Raw genomic sequence first — 16,977 nt, forward strand, 5'->3', positions numbered from 1 at the left:
CATGTACAAATGAGAGTGTATTCATAGCCAAGGGTGAAACTGACCCTTGTGGCTATTCGACTACCCTCATGATTGTTTGACTTCCACGGATTTTTGACTTTGCATGACTCTTTGTACAACAAATGGGTCTCTTGGACTTCCACGTTACATTACATTGATTGACAACATAGTCCATAGTAGATATGTGGGTGACATGACTCATGACATGACTCAACATGACAGTGCTAGTACATTCATGCTGCTGGTGGAGTGCATGTCGAGCTGCAATGTTGTTGGGTGATGGATTTCTTCATGGTGTGTCATAGCTTCACCTTTGCATGGTAAGGTTCATGGAGTCTTTGATGGTCATTCATTCCCTTGGTGTTGCTTTGGCACGTTGCTCATTGCTTGTATGTTGGAAGGCTTGACAAGTTCTTCTGTTTGTGAAAGTTGAATGCTTGTTCGTTCTTCCGTTCGTGAGCATATCTTTCATGTTTTCTTGTTCGTTCATCCGTGAAAATATCTTTGCATGATCATTCATTCGCAAACACATCTCCTCGCATGCATCGTTCATTCATCCATTAGTGAACTTGTATTTCTGCATGTACTCTCTTCATTCATCCCATTCGTCATCGTGCCATGTTTTTTAGTGTACCTATGCCTGCAATTACTTAAGATGATATGACATGAAATCCAAAAACATCCTAGTCTACTATGACACATGATCATTTCGGATGCAGGTGATTGGGAGAGGCAGCAAGGTTGTGAGGCGAGATGATGGATTTGGGCACTACTGATAAAAACTGTAAAGGAGTCATAGGGTGATGAAGATGGGAAATCTAAGTCCATAGTGACTATCTGCAAGGTCTGGCTCGACTGGAAGGAAAAACTGCACAAATTTTGGGATGGAAAGTCTCGGATGGAGGAAGCCAAGGCAAACAGAATCTGCACATTTTTTAGAACGAGCGAGCAACAGGGGCTAGAAGGAAAAATTTGCGCAATTTTCTGTAAGAACAGGTTGGGCTGCACGGAGGATAAGCATGCTGAAATTGCTCAGATTTTTGGCGGTACTGGCAGGGAGCCTGGCAGCCAAAACTACGCAATTACCAAAGGGAACTAGATGTTGGCTGTTGGATGATTGGCAGCAGAAACTACACACTTCCAAAGGGGAACATGTAGTTAGCTATCGGGAGCTTGGTAGCAGAAACTACGTAATTCCTGGAGGGAACTGTCAGTCTGTTGCTTGGAGCTACTGGCAAGAGAAATTGCACTCATGCTGGGAGGGTGACCTGCTGATCATCTCTATGCAATTTTTGAGTTGAATGGACTGTTGATCAGTAGAGAGCCTACTCATGAAGATTGCACAATTTTCTGTATGAGCAGCCAGTCAATTGTCAAAAGGACTGACAAGAAAAACTACACAATTTTCTGAGGGATACAGGGATGGGCACTGGTGTCTGCCAAGCCTATCTCTGCAATTTCCTCACTCTATAGAGCGGGAATGGTCAGTAGTCTCTCTGCAATTTTTGAGGGGATTCAGTCCCGGGGTGGCTACCGGGTCCGACTCTACAAATGGCCAGCATTTAAAGTTGATTGGATCGCTTATGATCAACATGGTTCAAAAAGGCTTGCTTGCTAATTCTCCACTGTTTTGGGTGATAGTCGATCAACTCGATGTGGGGTGATGGTCCAGCTATCATAGGAGAGTCTCGTTGTCAGAACTTCAGCAAAATGACTAAGTGTGTGAATAAGAGAAAGATGCAAATGTGATCTTACAACACAAGCCCTCATGACTTAATGACGAGACAACTCAAACCAACTAGACACACATGTTCAACATGACTAACCGATGGTGTGAGAGATAAGAGTGACAGTTGTGATTGATCATTGATCGACTGTGATGACGCTTGCGCAATAGTGAATGTGACTCCGTGTGTGAGTGCGACAACTACTTTCATAGTGAACACAACAAGTACACATGAAGTGAAGACTTTGAGCATAAACAAAACATCATCAAAAGCATGACCTAGATACCAACTTGCGAAAACTTGGATGAAATGAACAAGCAAGGTGGGTGCGAAAGCTCACACAAGCTCATGGAGTGAACTCGAGTGTATGCAACCATCAACTGAAACTCTCGAGGGTGTTATAGACATTTTCGGGCACTGCAACCCCAAGCATAAAATGTCCATAAACCAAGGGCTCCTAAGTCCCTAAAAGTTTTGTTCTAACCCCTAAAGGAACAAGGTCAACTGATTACAGCTCCTCCCAAAAGTTCTCCATGAAAAACTGCTCAAAAATGGTCAAAACAGGATCATTTCAGCTGCTCCATAGGCAAAGTGCGTTGCATCTCACCTAAATACACTATGTGGGTGTGTTGCATTTCAAAAAGCCCTTCTATGCAGTGCGATGGGCGAGAAGCGACAAATGGCAGTGTCATTCCGCGAGGTGAGAGGCTGGAATTTTGCATATTGTAAGGAATTGTTGTTGGTTTCTTGAGACAACAGTATGAAACAGTCATGAGTAAGTGAACATATGCTACCAACAAAGTTTCTTCAAGTTTTCTTCCCAATTTTCCCCAGTCATTGCTGACCAGTACCTCTTTATTTTTTTCAAGCTTGAGGAGGATAACATATGCTTGTTCTATAATTTGCCTAGACTTCTAGATGTTGTGCGTTAGGTTCCAAAGCATTGTTAGATTCATTAAATTTATTTTATAGTTGATCTTGCTTAAGAAATTTGCCTTTCAGGTTCACCGCAAGATGTATATGTATAATTCCTAAAATGCAATCTAAGATGATAAACAGTCTTTTATCTTCTTTGTGCAATGAAAATCCTAGCTACTAAGGAAAGAGAGACAATATTCTTTCACAAAGAGCAAAGAGCGCACACTAAATGCACTGTCCTAAATCAAACCAATCAAACAGTCTAAATGCAAATGCACATGCATGTATATGTTTTCGGCTTTCTTAGTATGTGAATGGTAAAAAGAAATCTAATGCACAAATCTGAATTTCTTTTCAAGCGACAATTATTCACAAGTTTCTTTTCAAAATAAAAAATGGAGACAATCACAACACTTTATGATTTGGAAATGAATACTTGCTTTTGACACTGGAAACTACAAATTCAGACCAAATACAATAGTAATAGGGTAATCAACTATCAATAGCAACCAAACTCTTTCCTATGACTGAAAACGACACTTGCGACACTTTCAAATCAAAGGACGACAGTATAATTACGTTACTTTTTGCAAAGGAGAACTGAAAATGACTCAACAAATACACAAAAACATTTACAGTTCTTTTGTACAACGGAGGCGGAATAACAGCAAGGAAAAGGGGTTTCAAATAGAGATATACTGATTACAGGCAGTAAAATTCATGAATATAACTGGAAAGAATGAATCACAGAAACCGAAACTAAACAATGCCTATTCTAATCAGCACACCTCTAACACAGGGAATTTGAAATGCAGCGCACCAACTACACTCGAGAAGTGTGCTGAATTTCAGATTCACAGAATAGTATCTGTGCTGGACCAGAGACGACACTTTGCTTGGGTTCCAGGTCACAGTTTGCAGTTCAGTTCATGGGTTTTGGCCGAGAAAATGGTAATCAGTAAAGCAACAATCAGGGGTAGATCTAAGGAGGTTACTAGAGCTACCATGAGGAGCAATCAAAGAGTTTGTGAATCAGTTGTTTAAGTCATAAACAAATCCCGGAGATTGACTGAAGCGGAATTTATCTACTTTGCATTTGCATAGAAAATGCAGTTCGAAAGCTACCTGGCTCGACTTCAGGCTCCATCTGTAAGTTTATAAAATAAACAAGAAGGAAGATAAACAAACAAACTAATTCCTCCCCAGTGGAGTCGCCATTTTGTTACAGGGAAAAGTGTCTACGCAGAACTGCTTATCCCACTAAGGTGTGGTAGCGACCTTAGAAACAAACAAACTAAATCTACTTTCGTTTTTCCTTTATGAAATATAGATGAGAGAAGAGCAAAGAAGACCAACCTCTGTCTTGCGCTAATCTCCTAGTTCGATTCCTCTCTCTCTCTTGATAGTCTTTCGCTACTTGCTCCCTTGTACGCCCAGCTTCACAGAGTACCTGTAAGATCACAGTCGCATAGCACTATACAAGAACATGGATCTATAGTCATAAACAATCTAGGATCAGATGTAAATTGACCATACAAATGTATAAAACATAAATGACACAAGAGTATGGAGGAAAACTTGAATAGCTTTTATTGATAAACAAGAAAGATCCAAGGGAGTTACAACCAGTTGTTCTGACCCAGCATCATCCTCTTAGTAAGTAAACCCTTCTTCACCTCATATGAAGCTTAGATCACCCAACACTCTAATGTTGTCTCAAGAAACCAACAACAATTCCTTACAATATGCAAAATTCCAGCCCCTAACCTCCTGGATCTCTAGGATGAGAGATCTATATATAGATATTTTCAGAGGTGTGAGTCAGCTCTGGGTTTTTTATTAGTGTCTTCTCTCTGATAGTTCTTGCTTCCACTTGGAGATCTCATTGATCTCTTACTCATCCTTGGGCGATTCTAAGAGGCAAGTGTCACAGGAGAAGTTTTTGGAAGATTCCATGATCATCCACCTCGCAAACTGTCTCTGCCACTTGTCTTTTCTCATCCATCGCACCCCATAGAAGGGCTTTTTGAAATGCAATGAACTTCCTGTGTGTACAAGGTGAGATGCATCGAACCCTGGCCATGGAGCAAGTGAAATGATCCAGTTTTGACCAGTTCTGAGTAGTTTTTCATGGAGAACTTCTGGGAGAAGCTGTAATCAGTTGACCTTGCTCCTTTAGGGGTTGGAACAACACTTTTAGGGACTTAGGAGCCCTTGGTTTATGGACATTTTATGCTTGGGATTGCAGTGCCCAAAAATGTCTATAATAGTTGCCCCCTAAAGCATGAGGTCGTTAATCTTTTTGATGTCGGGTGAAATGCTTTATCATGAGGATCCGAAGTTCTTTCAAGCTGGAAGGAGACCTGTAATAAGTTGCAATACAATACATTATCTTCATAATATTTTCATGATCTAGCTGAGGTGGGCATTCCCATGCTTAGCTTTATAAATTCATTTTCATGTACATAGGACAAACAATTGTCTGAGTGTAGACTGATGATTATGGAGGATCCATCATGCCATAGATTGGATGATTATCTGTGTAGCAATGATGTACATTTGATTTCTTTATTTTCCTGAATATATATCACAGCCAGGATGGATGAAACTAGATCCGGGGTCTTCAATCTCGTTCGATCTTCACTCAAAGTACAAGTCGATCCATGTGAGAGATGTTCTGGAGTCGAACATGGAAAGACATCGCCTGATTACCAGCCAATGATGTAAGTTGTTAACAGGCGCGAGAGGAATCATTGATAATGATAATGATCCTCAAGGTACTATAGTACAATTCGAGTGGTGTGAATAAGGGACTTGGCGTCGAACACCACACAAAATCTTTCGGTCGAAGGCCATTGGTGTAAACCTGTCGCCGGAAGAGAGAAACTTGCCATTGAGGCATGCAAGCTTCAAAGTACTGAAAGGGGTGTTCCTAGATCGACTTCTTGGATAATGAGCTGATGTCGACAAGAAGTGATGCATCATAGGAGGGCCTTAATGAATCCCACATCAATGACACGGAACAGAGCAAATGATTTTAACAGAGGTGAAAACGGTCTGGTGATATAAGGTTCAGGGTGGCAGTCATGAAAGAATGGAGTATAAATGTATTGCAGCGAGTGAGGCACATGTGAATTCTCTGAGTGACTTCTCTTGAACATATCGGCGACACTGACATGATGGATTGGTAGCATTAACCCGAAATGTGGATGGTGTGATGTTACCATGGTGATGTGACCGGTGAATGAAACAACCCAACCCGACTTGGATGCGGAGTGAAAGTGTCATGTTCAAGAGCGACTTGCTACCAACAAAGTTTCTTCAAGTTTTCTTCACAATTTTTCCCCAGTCATTGCTGACCAGTACCTCTTTATTTTTGTCAAGCTTGAGGAGGATAACATATGATTTTTCTATAATTTGCCCTTCGGGCAAACCCATCGCTATGTTTTAACGAGCCTAGCGGTAGTGAAACTCGTTCTTGTCTGTTGTGGACAAGTTTGTCACTATTAAGTTTGAACGAGTTTAACGACAAAGATAACTCGGTCCTTTTCAATTTTAGAGAGTCTAAAAAGGAACGTAAAGGAAACTCCAAAATTCCTTTTTCGTCATCTAATCCCTTAAGTCTGAAAAAGTATAAAACAATACAGAAGGGATGAATTTTCGATACTTTTAACGAGCCGAACAAAACAAGCACTCGATCTTTTTGTGTAATAATCCCTCAGGTCCAAAAAGATTAAAATCTAGAGGAGGAATAGCACTTCCGGTCCCTTTAACGAGCCGGAGAGGCCAATGGCTCGGCAATCTTTTCATATTTTACGAGTCAGTTGAAAAGAGCTTAAAGGAGACTCGTCTTTTGAGGAACGAGTGATAAACTTGGGTAGCAGCTGATTCCAGGTAAGGTTTGGAATTTTCCAATCACGACAGTGTTACAAGGATGGCTAGTGGGATCACTCTTCGCAGCTGTTCCTCAAAAGGGGTAAACAATCAAATGGAGGTGAATGATCGGCCAATACAGAGTGGAGGTGATGATGAGAACACGACCAAGGCTTTAAAGGCTAAAGTACTACATTCACGATGGTTATTTACCGGAAAATAGTTCATTTTTTAATGAGCTTAAATGCGGGGGGAAACATTTTCTCATGGCTTATGTTTATTTTTTAACGAGCTTGAACTATGCGCTAAAACTACTCGATGCGGGTTTATTTTTTAACGAGCTTGAACCCTACAGTAACACTGCTCGTGGCGGGTTTATTTTTTAACGAGCTTGAACGCTGTAGTAACACTGCTTGTGGCGAGTTTGCATGCCCCCAACATAATAACGCAAATCGAGGTGCATGCCCCCCAAGCTTCATTGCATTCAACTCGGTGGCTGGAATGAAGGTTTACCTTTGAGATTTGGAAAGGGGATTTGTTTCATTTTTTAATGAGGTTGACACAGTAAAAGAACTATCCTCATGACTCCTTGTTTCATTTTTTAACGAGGTCGACACGAGATATGGAGTCGCCATTTTGTTACAGGGAAAAGTGTCTACATAGAACTGCTTATCCCACTAAGGTGTGGTAGCTACCTTAGAAACAAACAAAGTAAAGCTACTTTTGTTTTTCCTTTATGAAATATAGATGAGAGAAGAGCAAAGAAGACCAACCTCTATCTTGCGCTAATCTCCTAGTTCGATTCCTCTTTCTCTTGATAGTCTTTCGCTACTTGCTCCCTTGTACACCCAGCTTCATAGAGTACCTGTAAGATCACAGTAGCATAGCACTATATAAGAACATGGATCTATAATCATAAAAAATCTAGGATCAGATGTAAATTGACCATACAAATGTATAAAGAATAAATGACACAAGAGTATGGAGGAAAACTTGACTAGCTTTTATTGATAACCAGGAAAGAGCCAAGGGAGTTACAACCAGTTGTTCTGACCCAGCATCATCCTCTCAGCAAGTAAACCCTTCTTCACCTCATACAAAGCTTAGATCACCCAACACTCTAATGTTGTCTCAAGAAACCAACAACAATTCCTTACAATATGCAAAATTCCAGCCTCTGGATCTCTGGGATGAGGGATACATATATAGATATCTGTAAGGGAGATGAGTCAGCTTGTGATTTGATTAGTGTCTTCCCTCTGATAGTTCTTGCTTCCACTTGGAGATTGATGATCTCTTACTCATCCTTGGTCGAATTCAGAGAGGCAAGTGTCACAGGAGAAGTTTCTGGAAGATTCCATGCCTCTCCACCTCGCGGAATGACACCGCCATTTGTCACTTCTCACCCATCGCACCCCATAGAAGGGCTTTTTGAAATGTAATGCACCCACACAGTTTATTTAGGCGAGATGCAACGCACTTTGCCTATGGAGCAGCTGAAATGATCCTGTTTTGACCAATTTTGAGCAGTTTTTCATGGAGAACTTCTGGGAGGAGCTGTAATCAGTTGACCTCGTTCCTTTAGGGGTTAGAACAACACTTTTAGGGACTTAGGAGCCCTTGGTTTATGGGCATTTTATGCTTGGGGTTGCAGTGCCCAAAAATGTCTATAACAGTTGCCCCCTAAAGCATGAGGTCGTTAATCTTTTGATGTCGGGTGAAATGCTTTATTGTAAGGATCCGAAGTTCTTTCAAGCTGAGAGGAGACCTGTAATAAGATACAATATAATACATTATCTTCATAATATTTTCATGATCTAGCTGAGGCGAGCATTCCCATGCTCAGTCTTTATAAATTCATTTTCATGTACATAGGACAGACAATCGTCTGAGTGTAGACTGATGATTCTGGTAGAGCCATCATCCCTTCGATTGGATGATTATCTATGCAGCAATGATGTACATTTGATGTATTTATTTCCCTGAATATATATCACAGCCCGGATGGATGAAACTAGATCCGGGGTCTTCAATCTCGTTCGATCTTCACTCGAAGTACAAGTCGATCCATGTGAGAGGTGTTCTGGAGTCGAACATGGAAAGACATTGCCTGATTACCAGCCAATGATGTAAGTTGTTAACAAGTGCGAGAGGAATCACCGATAATGATTCCTAATGTGTTGTTGTATTTAGGTGTATTTGTCACCTAAATACACTGTGTGGGTGCATTGCATTTCAAAAATCCCATCTATGGAGTGCGATGGGCGAGAAGTGACAAATGGTAGTGTCATTCTGTGAGGTGGAGAGGCACGAAATCTTCCAGAAACTTCTCCTGTGACACTTGCCTCTCTGAATTCGACCAAGGATGAGTAAGAGATCATCAATATCTAAGTCGAAGCAAGAACTATCAGAGGGAAGACACTAATCAAATCAAAATGGTGACTCCACTTGGCACGAATTAGTTTGTTTATTTATCTTCATTGTTGTTTATTTTATAAACTTATAGACGGAGCCTGAAGTCGAGCCAGGTAGCTTTCGAACTGCATTTGCTATGCAAATGCAAAGTAGATAAATGCCACTTCAGTCAATCTCCAGGATTTGTTTATGACTTAAACAAATGATTCACGAACTCTCTGATTGCCCCTCGTGGTAGCTCTAGTAACCTCCTTAGATCTACCCTTGATTGTTGCATTGCTGATTACCATTTGCTCGACCAAAACCCATGAATTGAACTGCAAACTGTGACCTGAAACCCAAGAAAAGTTTCATCTCTGGTCCATCGCTGGTATTGTTCTGTGAATCTGAAATTCAGCGCACTTCCCGAGTGTAGTAGGTGCGCTGCATTTCAAATTCCCTGTGTTACAAGTGCGCTGATCAGACTAGGCATTGCTCAATTTTGGTTTCTATGATTCATTCTTTCCAGTTATATTCATGAATTTTGCTGCCTGTAATCAGTATATCTCTATTTGAAACCCCTTTTCCTCGCTGTTATTCCCCCTCCATTGTACAAAGGAACTGTAAATGTTTTTGTGTATTTGTTGAGTCATTTTCAGTTCTCCTTTGCAAAAAGTAATGTAATTATACTGTCGTCCTTTGATTTGAAAGTGTCGCAAGCGTCGTTTTCAGTCATAGGAAAGAGTTTGGTTGCTATTGATAGTCGATTACCCTGTTACTATTGTATTTGGTCTGAATTTGTAGTTTCCAGTGTCAAAAGCAAGTATTCATTTCCAAATCGTAAAGTGTTGTGATTGTCTCCATTTTTTATTTTGAAAAGAAACTTGTGAATAATTGTCGCTTGAAAAGAAATTCAGATTTGTGCATTAGCTTTCTTTTTACCATTCACATACTAAGAAAGCCGAAAACAAATACATGCATGTGCATTTGCATTTAGACTGTTTGATTGGTTTGATTTAGGACAGTGCATTTAGTGTGTGTTATTTGCTCTTTGTGAAAGAATATTGTCTCTCTTTCCTTAGTAGCTAGGATTTTCATTGCACAAAGAAGATAAAAGACTGTTTATCATCTTAGATTGCATTCTAGGAATTATACATCTACATCTCGCGGTGAACCTGAAAGGCAAATTTCTTAAGCAAGATCAACTATAAAATAAATTTAATGAATCTAACAACGCTTTGGAACCTAATGCACAACATCTAGAAGTCTAGGCTAGAGACCTATTCCGGCGTCCTAAAACCTGGTAACTATTGTTCTCACTGATGGTTAGGTGATTCCTCCGCTTTGAGATGATAAGTGCCAGTACGGACTTGTGCTCCCACATACCGTCGAGTATATTTTTGGAGACCACAATAGGCTTAATCCTTTATCCATAGGAAGCCGTGTCTGCTGCCCTACCGATCGCAATGCACTGAACACAGCATTCGAGAAGATTGACTGCCATACCGTAAAAAGTATTCTGCAGTTTTGTGATTGGTTTGGTAATCCCTCTACCTATATTTCTAGAGCAGTCCCTTTTGTTCCTTTTCAGACTCCTTAATGGAAGAGGTCCATCTGAGCACTTGTCACTTTAGGCTCATTAAAAATCGAAGGCGACTAGAGTCATCTTTTGTTTTTTCTCGACTCTTAAAAATTGAAAAAACAAGTTGTGTCAAAGCGTCTAAAATTCATCTAATTTAGAAACACACTTCCCCTTTATTTTTAGTTGATCGAGTAATCCGCAATCGTGGAAGAAAGTCAATTGAAACCCCGTCGTTCAGGGAGGCTTACGAGTCAACCATCTTTGTCTCCGGAATCGAAACAAATACGGACAAGGCGAACTCGTTTAACCGGTTCCAAATCTCCTGGTAAATTTAGAACAAGTGTTCCAACAACATCAGAGACTCTGGTTACTCCAAACATTTCTGGTATCCCTGCCTTTACAGAAGAAGTTCAGCAGCCACAGAAGGACAGTAGTACTGATCCTAATCTGGGGGTAAACACTTGTTTCACTGAACCAGTTCCATCTACAACTGGTTCGGAGAGTGTTGCTCCCCAAACATCTATCGCTGCAGATTCCATACCTTCTTCGGCACCAGAAATATTCTACGGACCTGACGGTCTACCCCTTCCACCTGGTCTGATTGCTATAGAAGAGATTGTTGAAGATCCTCCAGCTAGTACTCCATCGCAATTTGGAGTCGGGATCACTCTATATCCTTCTTCATCAGAAATTAGTCTACTGTCAGCGGAAACTCCTGTAGAATCGCTAGGTAATCTTTTGGATAGACTAGAAATGTCTGAACAACCGTCAACATCTAGGACTGTGTCGTCTGGCATAGCGATGGCAGAACTTCCTGCTATCACTCCAACAATGTTCGCTGGTATACAATCTGTCCCAACTAGTTCTCAATCACTAGAAGGAGCCCACTCAGGGGCTATTTCGACGGTATGGTCTGTTCCTGTTTGTTCATCCGGAATAATATCCAGAAACTCTTATGTTGAGTCTCAACAAATTGATCCATTTGGAGGTCAATTTGGAAAGTTCGGCCCTCAAGGGAAAACCATTCCCTTAAGTACTGATTACCACCGTATGGGGGGCAGTATACCCTTTCATCATCCCCTTCAGGAGGATAGCCATACGGGAGTTCACAAAAAAATTTGGGTTATGCTAGAATTACGTCAGATGGTTGTGTACCGATACTACCTCAACAACCAAGAGTTGTATATTTGATGGAACAATGCTTACCTATGTCAAGTATACCAACTACGCCAACTATTGTGACGGTGTCGCAAGTTCAAGCACTGCCTGTTGTATGCCAACCTCAGGTTTCTCAGGTCGTAATGCAACAGCCCCTTGACCCTGCAACTCAACCACAATCGCCAACTGGTGGAATGACACAGGTTCAAATGGGTACAATTACACCTCATCTTGGTCAAACAGTTAGTATCAGGAAACAGCACATGGCTTCACAACCATGGCTAGTGCAATACCAACAACCGCAGTTCCAACAAGTATACCAAGGTTCTGAGCAACAAATATTTGTGAATAGTGGGCAACCGTATATTCAAAACGGTCAAAATCAACCATTCTACAATTGTCATGCCCACCAACCTTACCAGAGTTACCAGCATCAAATGCATTATGCTGGTATGCAAAGACCAACTACTCAGGCAATCCCATCTTATCTTGGGTATGCTTCACCTAACCTGAATCAACAGTTACCCTTCGTGGCGACTTTAGAGTTACCTGATTTAAATCGGTTAACAAACGATCCAATCGCTTACGCCCCTTGGTGGCTAGCAATTCCACATAAACTTCCATCAGATATTCCTAAATTTAATGGAAATCCGGGTGAAGATCCGTCGAATCATGTGATGACCTTTCATCTGTGGTGTTCATCAAACACACTAAACGATGATTCGATCAGGCTTCGCCTTTTTCAGAGGACATTAACTGGTCCGGCAGCAAAATGGTATATCGAATTGCCTAGAGCTTCATTCGACAACTTCAATACCCTAGCCACAACCTTTTTAACCCATTTTCTGTTACCGATAAGGTACGAAATGGGAACGGAACTTCTTACCAATTTCAAACAAACAACGGCCACTCACATATCTGATCATATACATGAGTGGCGACGTCATCGTAGAATGGTGAAATCATATGTTCCTGATCAGCTTTTAGCTGAATCGTTTATTAAGTCATTATTGCCTTCCATCACGGAAGATGTGGCAAAAGGGGGAGTCGTCACCGAAGAGCAAGTTATCGCTCGTGCGCAATATTTGGACTTGATTTACACTCAGTCCGGCACGCTCTACGATAAAATACATGACGCTCCTAGACCGGAATTCTCAGTCCCTCCTCCTCCTAAACCAAACAAGGACTCTCATGCCGGCGATGGCGTGATTGGTGCAACAGACACGAAATCGACAAAGGCTACATCTAAAAAGGCCCGTAAGATTTCCAGTCAAAATGCAAAAGAGGAACTTCTTGCCTCGGAAGTAAATGTCGTATCGACAGATAAAGGCAAAGAAACCAAACAACCAGGGGGCAAGAAGAAAGGCAAAGGGAAGAAGAAGAAACAGGAAGAATCATCACCTGAAAAATCTTCTGTGAACCCTTCTGGAAATAAGAAACCAAATCATCCATGCTTTATATGCGATGAGTATCATTGGACATCAGATTGTCTGTATAAAGCTGAGCTTAAAAAATTCTTCAAGAATACAAAGACCTCAGTGGTATTAACTGATCCGTTTCCGAATCCAGGAACAAATCTGGTTGAGAGTGGAAATGCTTCCCTGTCTCAAGTGCTATTGTTGTTGGTTTTGAAGCAGCAAAATGATGCTTTGATATCGACAAGGAACAAAGATTATGGGAATCCACAGCTGTCGAACAACAAGGATAAAGATCAACCTAGTAGTTCAACAACAACTTCGACAGAAGTTGCGCCACCCATCATTCTTGAACTGACAATAAAACCGCCAAAGGGAGTAGTACACAAGTCGACATTTAATCCTCGTGCTAGAGTAGCACAACATTATAATATAGTGGAAGATTTGGCCCAATCGCCATTCGCTATGTCGACTCTTGAGGTACTACAAAATTTCTCATCCCAAAAGCAAGCTTTATTATCAGCCATTGGTGGGTTAGACCCTAAGGATTCCAATCTTGTATCCTTTGATCATAAAGGATACGATCCTCAGTTACCAGCTGAACTAGCTTTCCTCGTTCAAGTGAAAGCCCTCAACAAAACTGTTCATCGAACAATTATTGATGAGGGGGCATCTACATGTATTATGTCGATGAGTTGCTGGAAAACTTTAGGATCTCCAACCATGTCGCGATCTTCGACGACATTAAGAGCATTTGACGGACGAACATATACCCCATATGGTATTCTAAGTAACTTGAAGGTTGAACTAGGAGGGAAACCAGTAGAAATAGATGTTGAGATAATCGACGGAAATCTCGATTACAACATCCTACTAGGAAGTCCATGGATATATGCCATGGCTGCTGTTGTATCGACCTATTTTAGGAAGATTGCATTTCCTCTTCAAGGAGGGATTACAATCGTCGATCAACAAAACTTCCTCCCCAATGGTTCACAAGTTACGGGAAGCATTCCAATGATCCATGGGAGCCCCCATTTGCTTCAAAGTATCGGAGTAGGCCTACTAAAAGATCCTATATTAATGGGAACTTTCACCCTTCCACCTCCAATCAATTTGGTGGAAGTAGCGTCAGTAGGAACCTGCAATATGATATCTTCAAAAAAGATCTCAAAAAACGATATCGACATGGACCATGCACAGGTTTTGCCTCTAAGCCCAACAGAAATATTGTAGCAATAAATGTTCCTAACATGGGAGGCAAACCCAAATCAATGCTCATCAAGCGTTTGGATGGATAGGTCTAAGGAATATGGCACCCCTTTAGATCCTTGGTCGAGAGTGCATGTCACCGACGAAGGAATTGTTCAATCAATGGTAATTGAAGGGGCACCATGGGATGATTACCACCATCGTTCCCTTCTTCCGGATTGTGAAGAAAATACTCCTGATGACCTTTATCATCCTTCAGTTTTTGATTTTCTATCAAATACTGTAAACACGGTGGATTCCGAGCGAAACTTGTCCAACATTGAAGAGACTATCGCCATAAATATCTCAACCAAAACAGATGTTGTAGAGAATATTTATGTTGGCAAATGTTGTTCTCCTTCAGAACTGGAAATATATAACGCTCTTTTTCGTGAATTTAGAGATGTCTTTGCTTGGTCATATAATGAAATGCCAGGCATTGACTCGAGTATCATTGAACACGAAATCAAGATGTATCCAGATGTCAAACCATTATGACAACGGCTACGGCAGGTGCACCCCAAGAAAGCCGCTGCCATCAAGGTAGAAGTTGAAAAACTTCTCCATGCTGGTTTCATTTACCCGGTTCCTCTAACTGATTGGGTATCGAATATTTTCCCTGTTATGGAAAAACAAGGAACAATTAGAGTGTGCGTCGATTATAGGGATGTAAATCAAGCTTGTCCAAAAGACAACTACCCTACACCCTTCATCGACCAGATAATTGACGAATGCGTCGGGTGTGAAATATTTTCATTTATGGATGGATTCTCTGGGTATAATCAAATAAATATCCGCCCACAGGACCAGTCAAAGACTGCATTTATTTTTCCGTGGGGCACATTCGCATATAGAAAATTACCCTTTGGTTTAAAGAATGCAGGGGCAACATTTCAGAGGGCAATGAATTATGCCTTCCATGACATCAAAAACATCGTTCAACCATACCTCAATGACCTTCTGGCTCATTCGCGAAAGCGGACTAATCATTCGCAACATTTAAGAGCGATATTTCTACGTTGCCGACACTACAAGATACGACTCAATCCACACAAATGTGTATTTTGTGTCAGTTCTGGTTGTTTACTTGGCTTTTTAGTCTTGAAAGATGGGATTCGTCTCGACCCATGTAAGGTTTAGGCAATCATAAATTTGCCTCCACCTTCGAATTTGCTTCAGATTCAGAAACTCCAAGGGAAAGCAAACTTTCTGAGGAGGTTCATTCGAAATTACGCCGAACTTGCTAAAGGTTATATGCGTCTTTTGAAAAAGGAAGTACCCTTTGTCTGGGATCAGGTTGCGTAAGCTTCCTTTGATGCTTTAAAAGAATTCCTAATGAAAGCATCATTAATGTACGCTCCTAATTATCAAAAAGACTATAACCTGTATCTGGCTGCAGTGGATACAACCATCGCAATGGTTTTAGTTCAAGAAGACAACGGAATTGAACATCCTATATATTATTTAAGTAAGAACTTAAATGATACAGAAAGAAAATATTCTTATGTTGAAAAGCTAGTGCTAGCAGCTGTTCAAGCGATACAGAGATTTCGACACTATATCATCTTTCGAAAAACTACCATTCTCTCAGATTGCAACCCCATGACTTATATATTGTCGCGACAGTTGCTGGGGGGAAAATATTCAAAATGGATAGCAATTCTACAAGAGTTTGATCTGGAATTTGTAAAATCCAAGTCAAAGAAAGCTCTGGTTTTCGTAGAATTATTATGCGATCTCCCATCGTCGTCCAATGATGAAACATCCAAAGAAACGATCGTGGACAAAAATTTGTTTCTGATATCTTCAAGCAATCTTTGGAATGGAGATATAATCATTTATCTCCAAACCCAAAAATATAGGCCAAATACCTCTCGCTCCGAACAAAAACGTATTCGATACCAAGCAAAAGACTACATGATCGTCGGTGATACACTTTACCGTCGTGGTATCGATACAGTTCTGAGAAGGTGCCTCACCCATGAGGGGGCCGAAAAAGTCCTGAATGATTGCCATTCAGGAGCGTGTGGGGGCATCAATCCGGTTATGCTACAACGCAAAAAAATTTACGAGCAGGATACTTCTGGCCGACAATGTTCAAAGATTGCATAACCTCAGTCAAAAGTTGCCATGCTTGTCAAATTTTCGATAGCAAAACCAGAAGACCACCCGCACCACTGCAGCCAATAGTCACTGTCGGGCCATTCACCAAATGGGGCATCGATTTTATGACATGTGACCCCACCTCGACCGGGGGGCATGGGTATATCATAGTCACAGTTGACTATTTTACCAAATGGGCCGAGGCGATGTCTACATTAGATAATACTGGTGAAACAGCTTCCCTCTTCTTTTCCAATCATGTAGTCGCCAGATTCGGCATCCCACGAGCTATAGTCATAGATCATGGATAGTATTTTTGCAATCACATGATGGTCGAATTAGCCGCCAAACTAGGGCTATCTCATGACAGCTCTACTCCATATTACCCCCAAGCCAATGGACAAGTTGAAGCGATCAACAAAGTCCTGAAGCGCATGCTGCAAAGGATGATTGGAGTTCACAAAAGAAATTGGCACCTAATCATGTACTCAGCCTTGTGGGCTTACTAAACATTGGTAAGGAATGCAATCGGGTTTACACCTTTCCAACCGGTATA

The sequence above is a fragment of the Pinus tabuliformis genome, chromosome X (genome assembly GCF_031772625.1).
Source record: "Pinus tabuliformis cultivar Carrire ecotype Pingquan chromosome X, CPIR1, whole genome shotgun sequence".
Lineage (NCBI taxonomy): Eukaryota > Viridiplantae > Streptophyta > Pinopsida > Pinales > Pinaceae > Pinus > Pinus tabuliformis.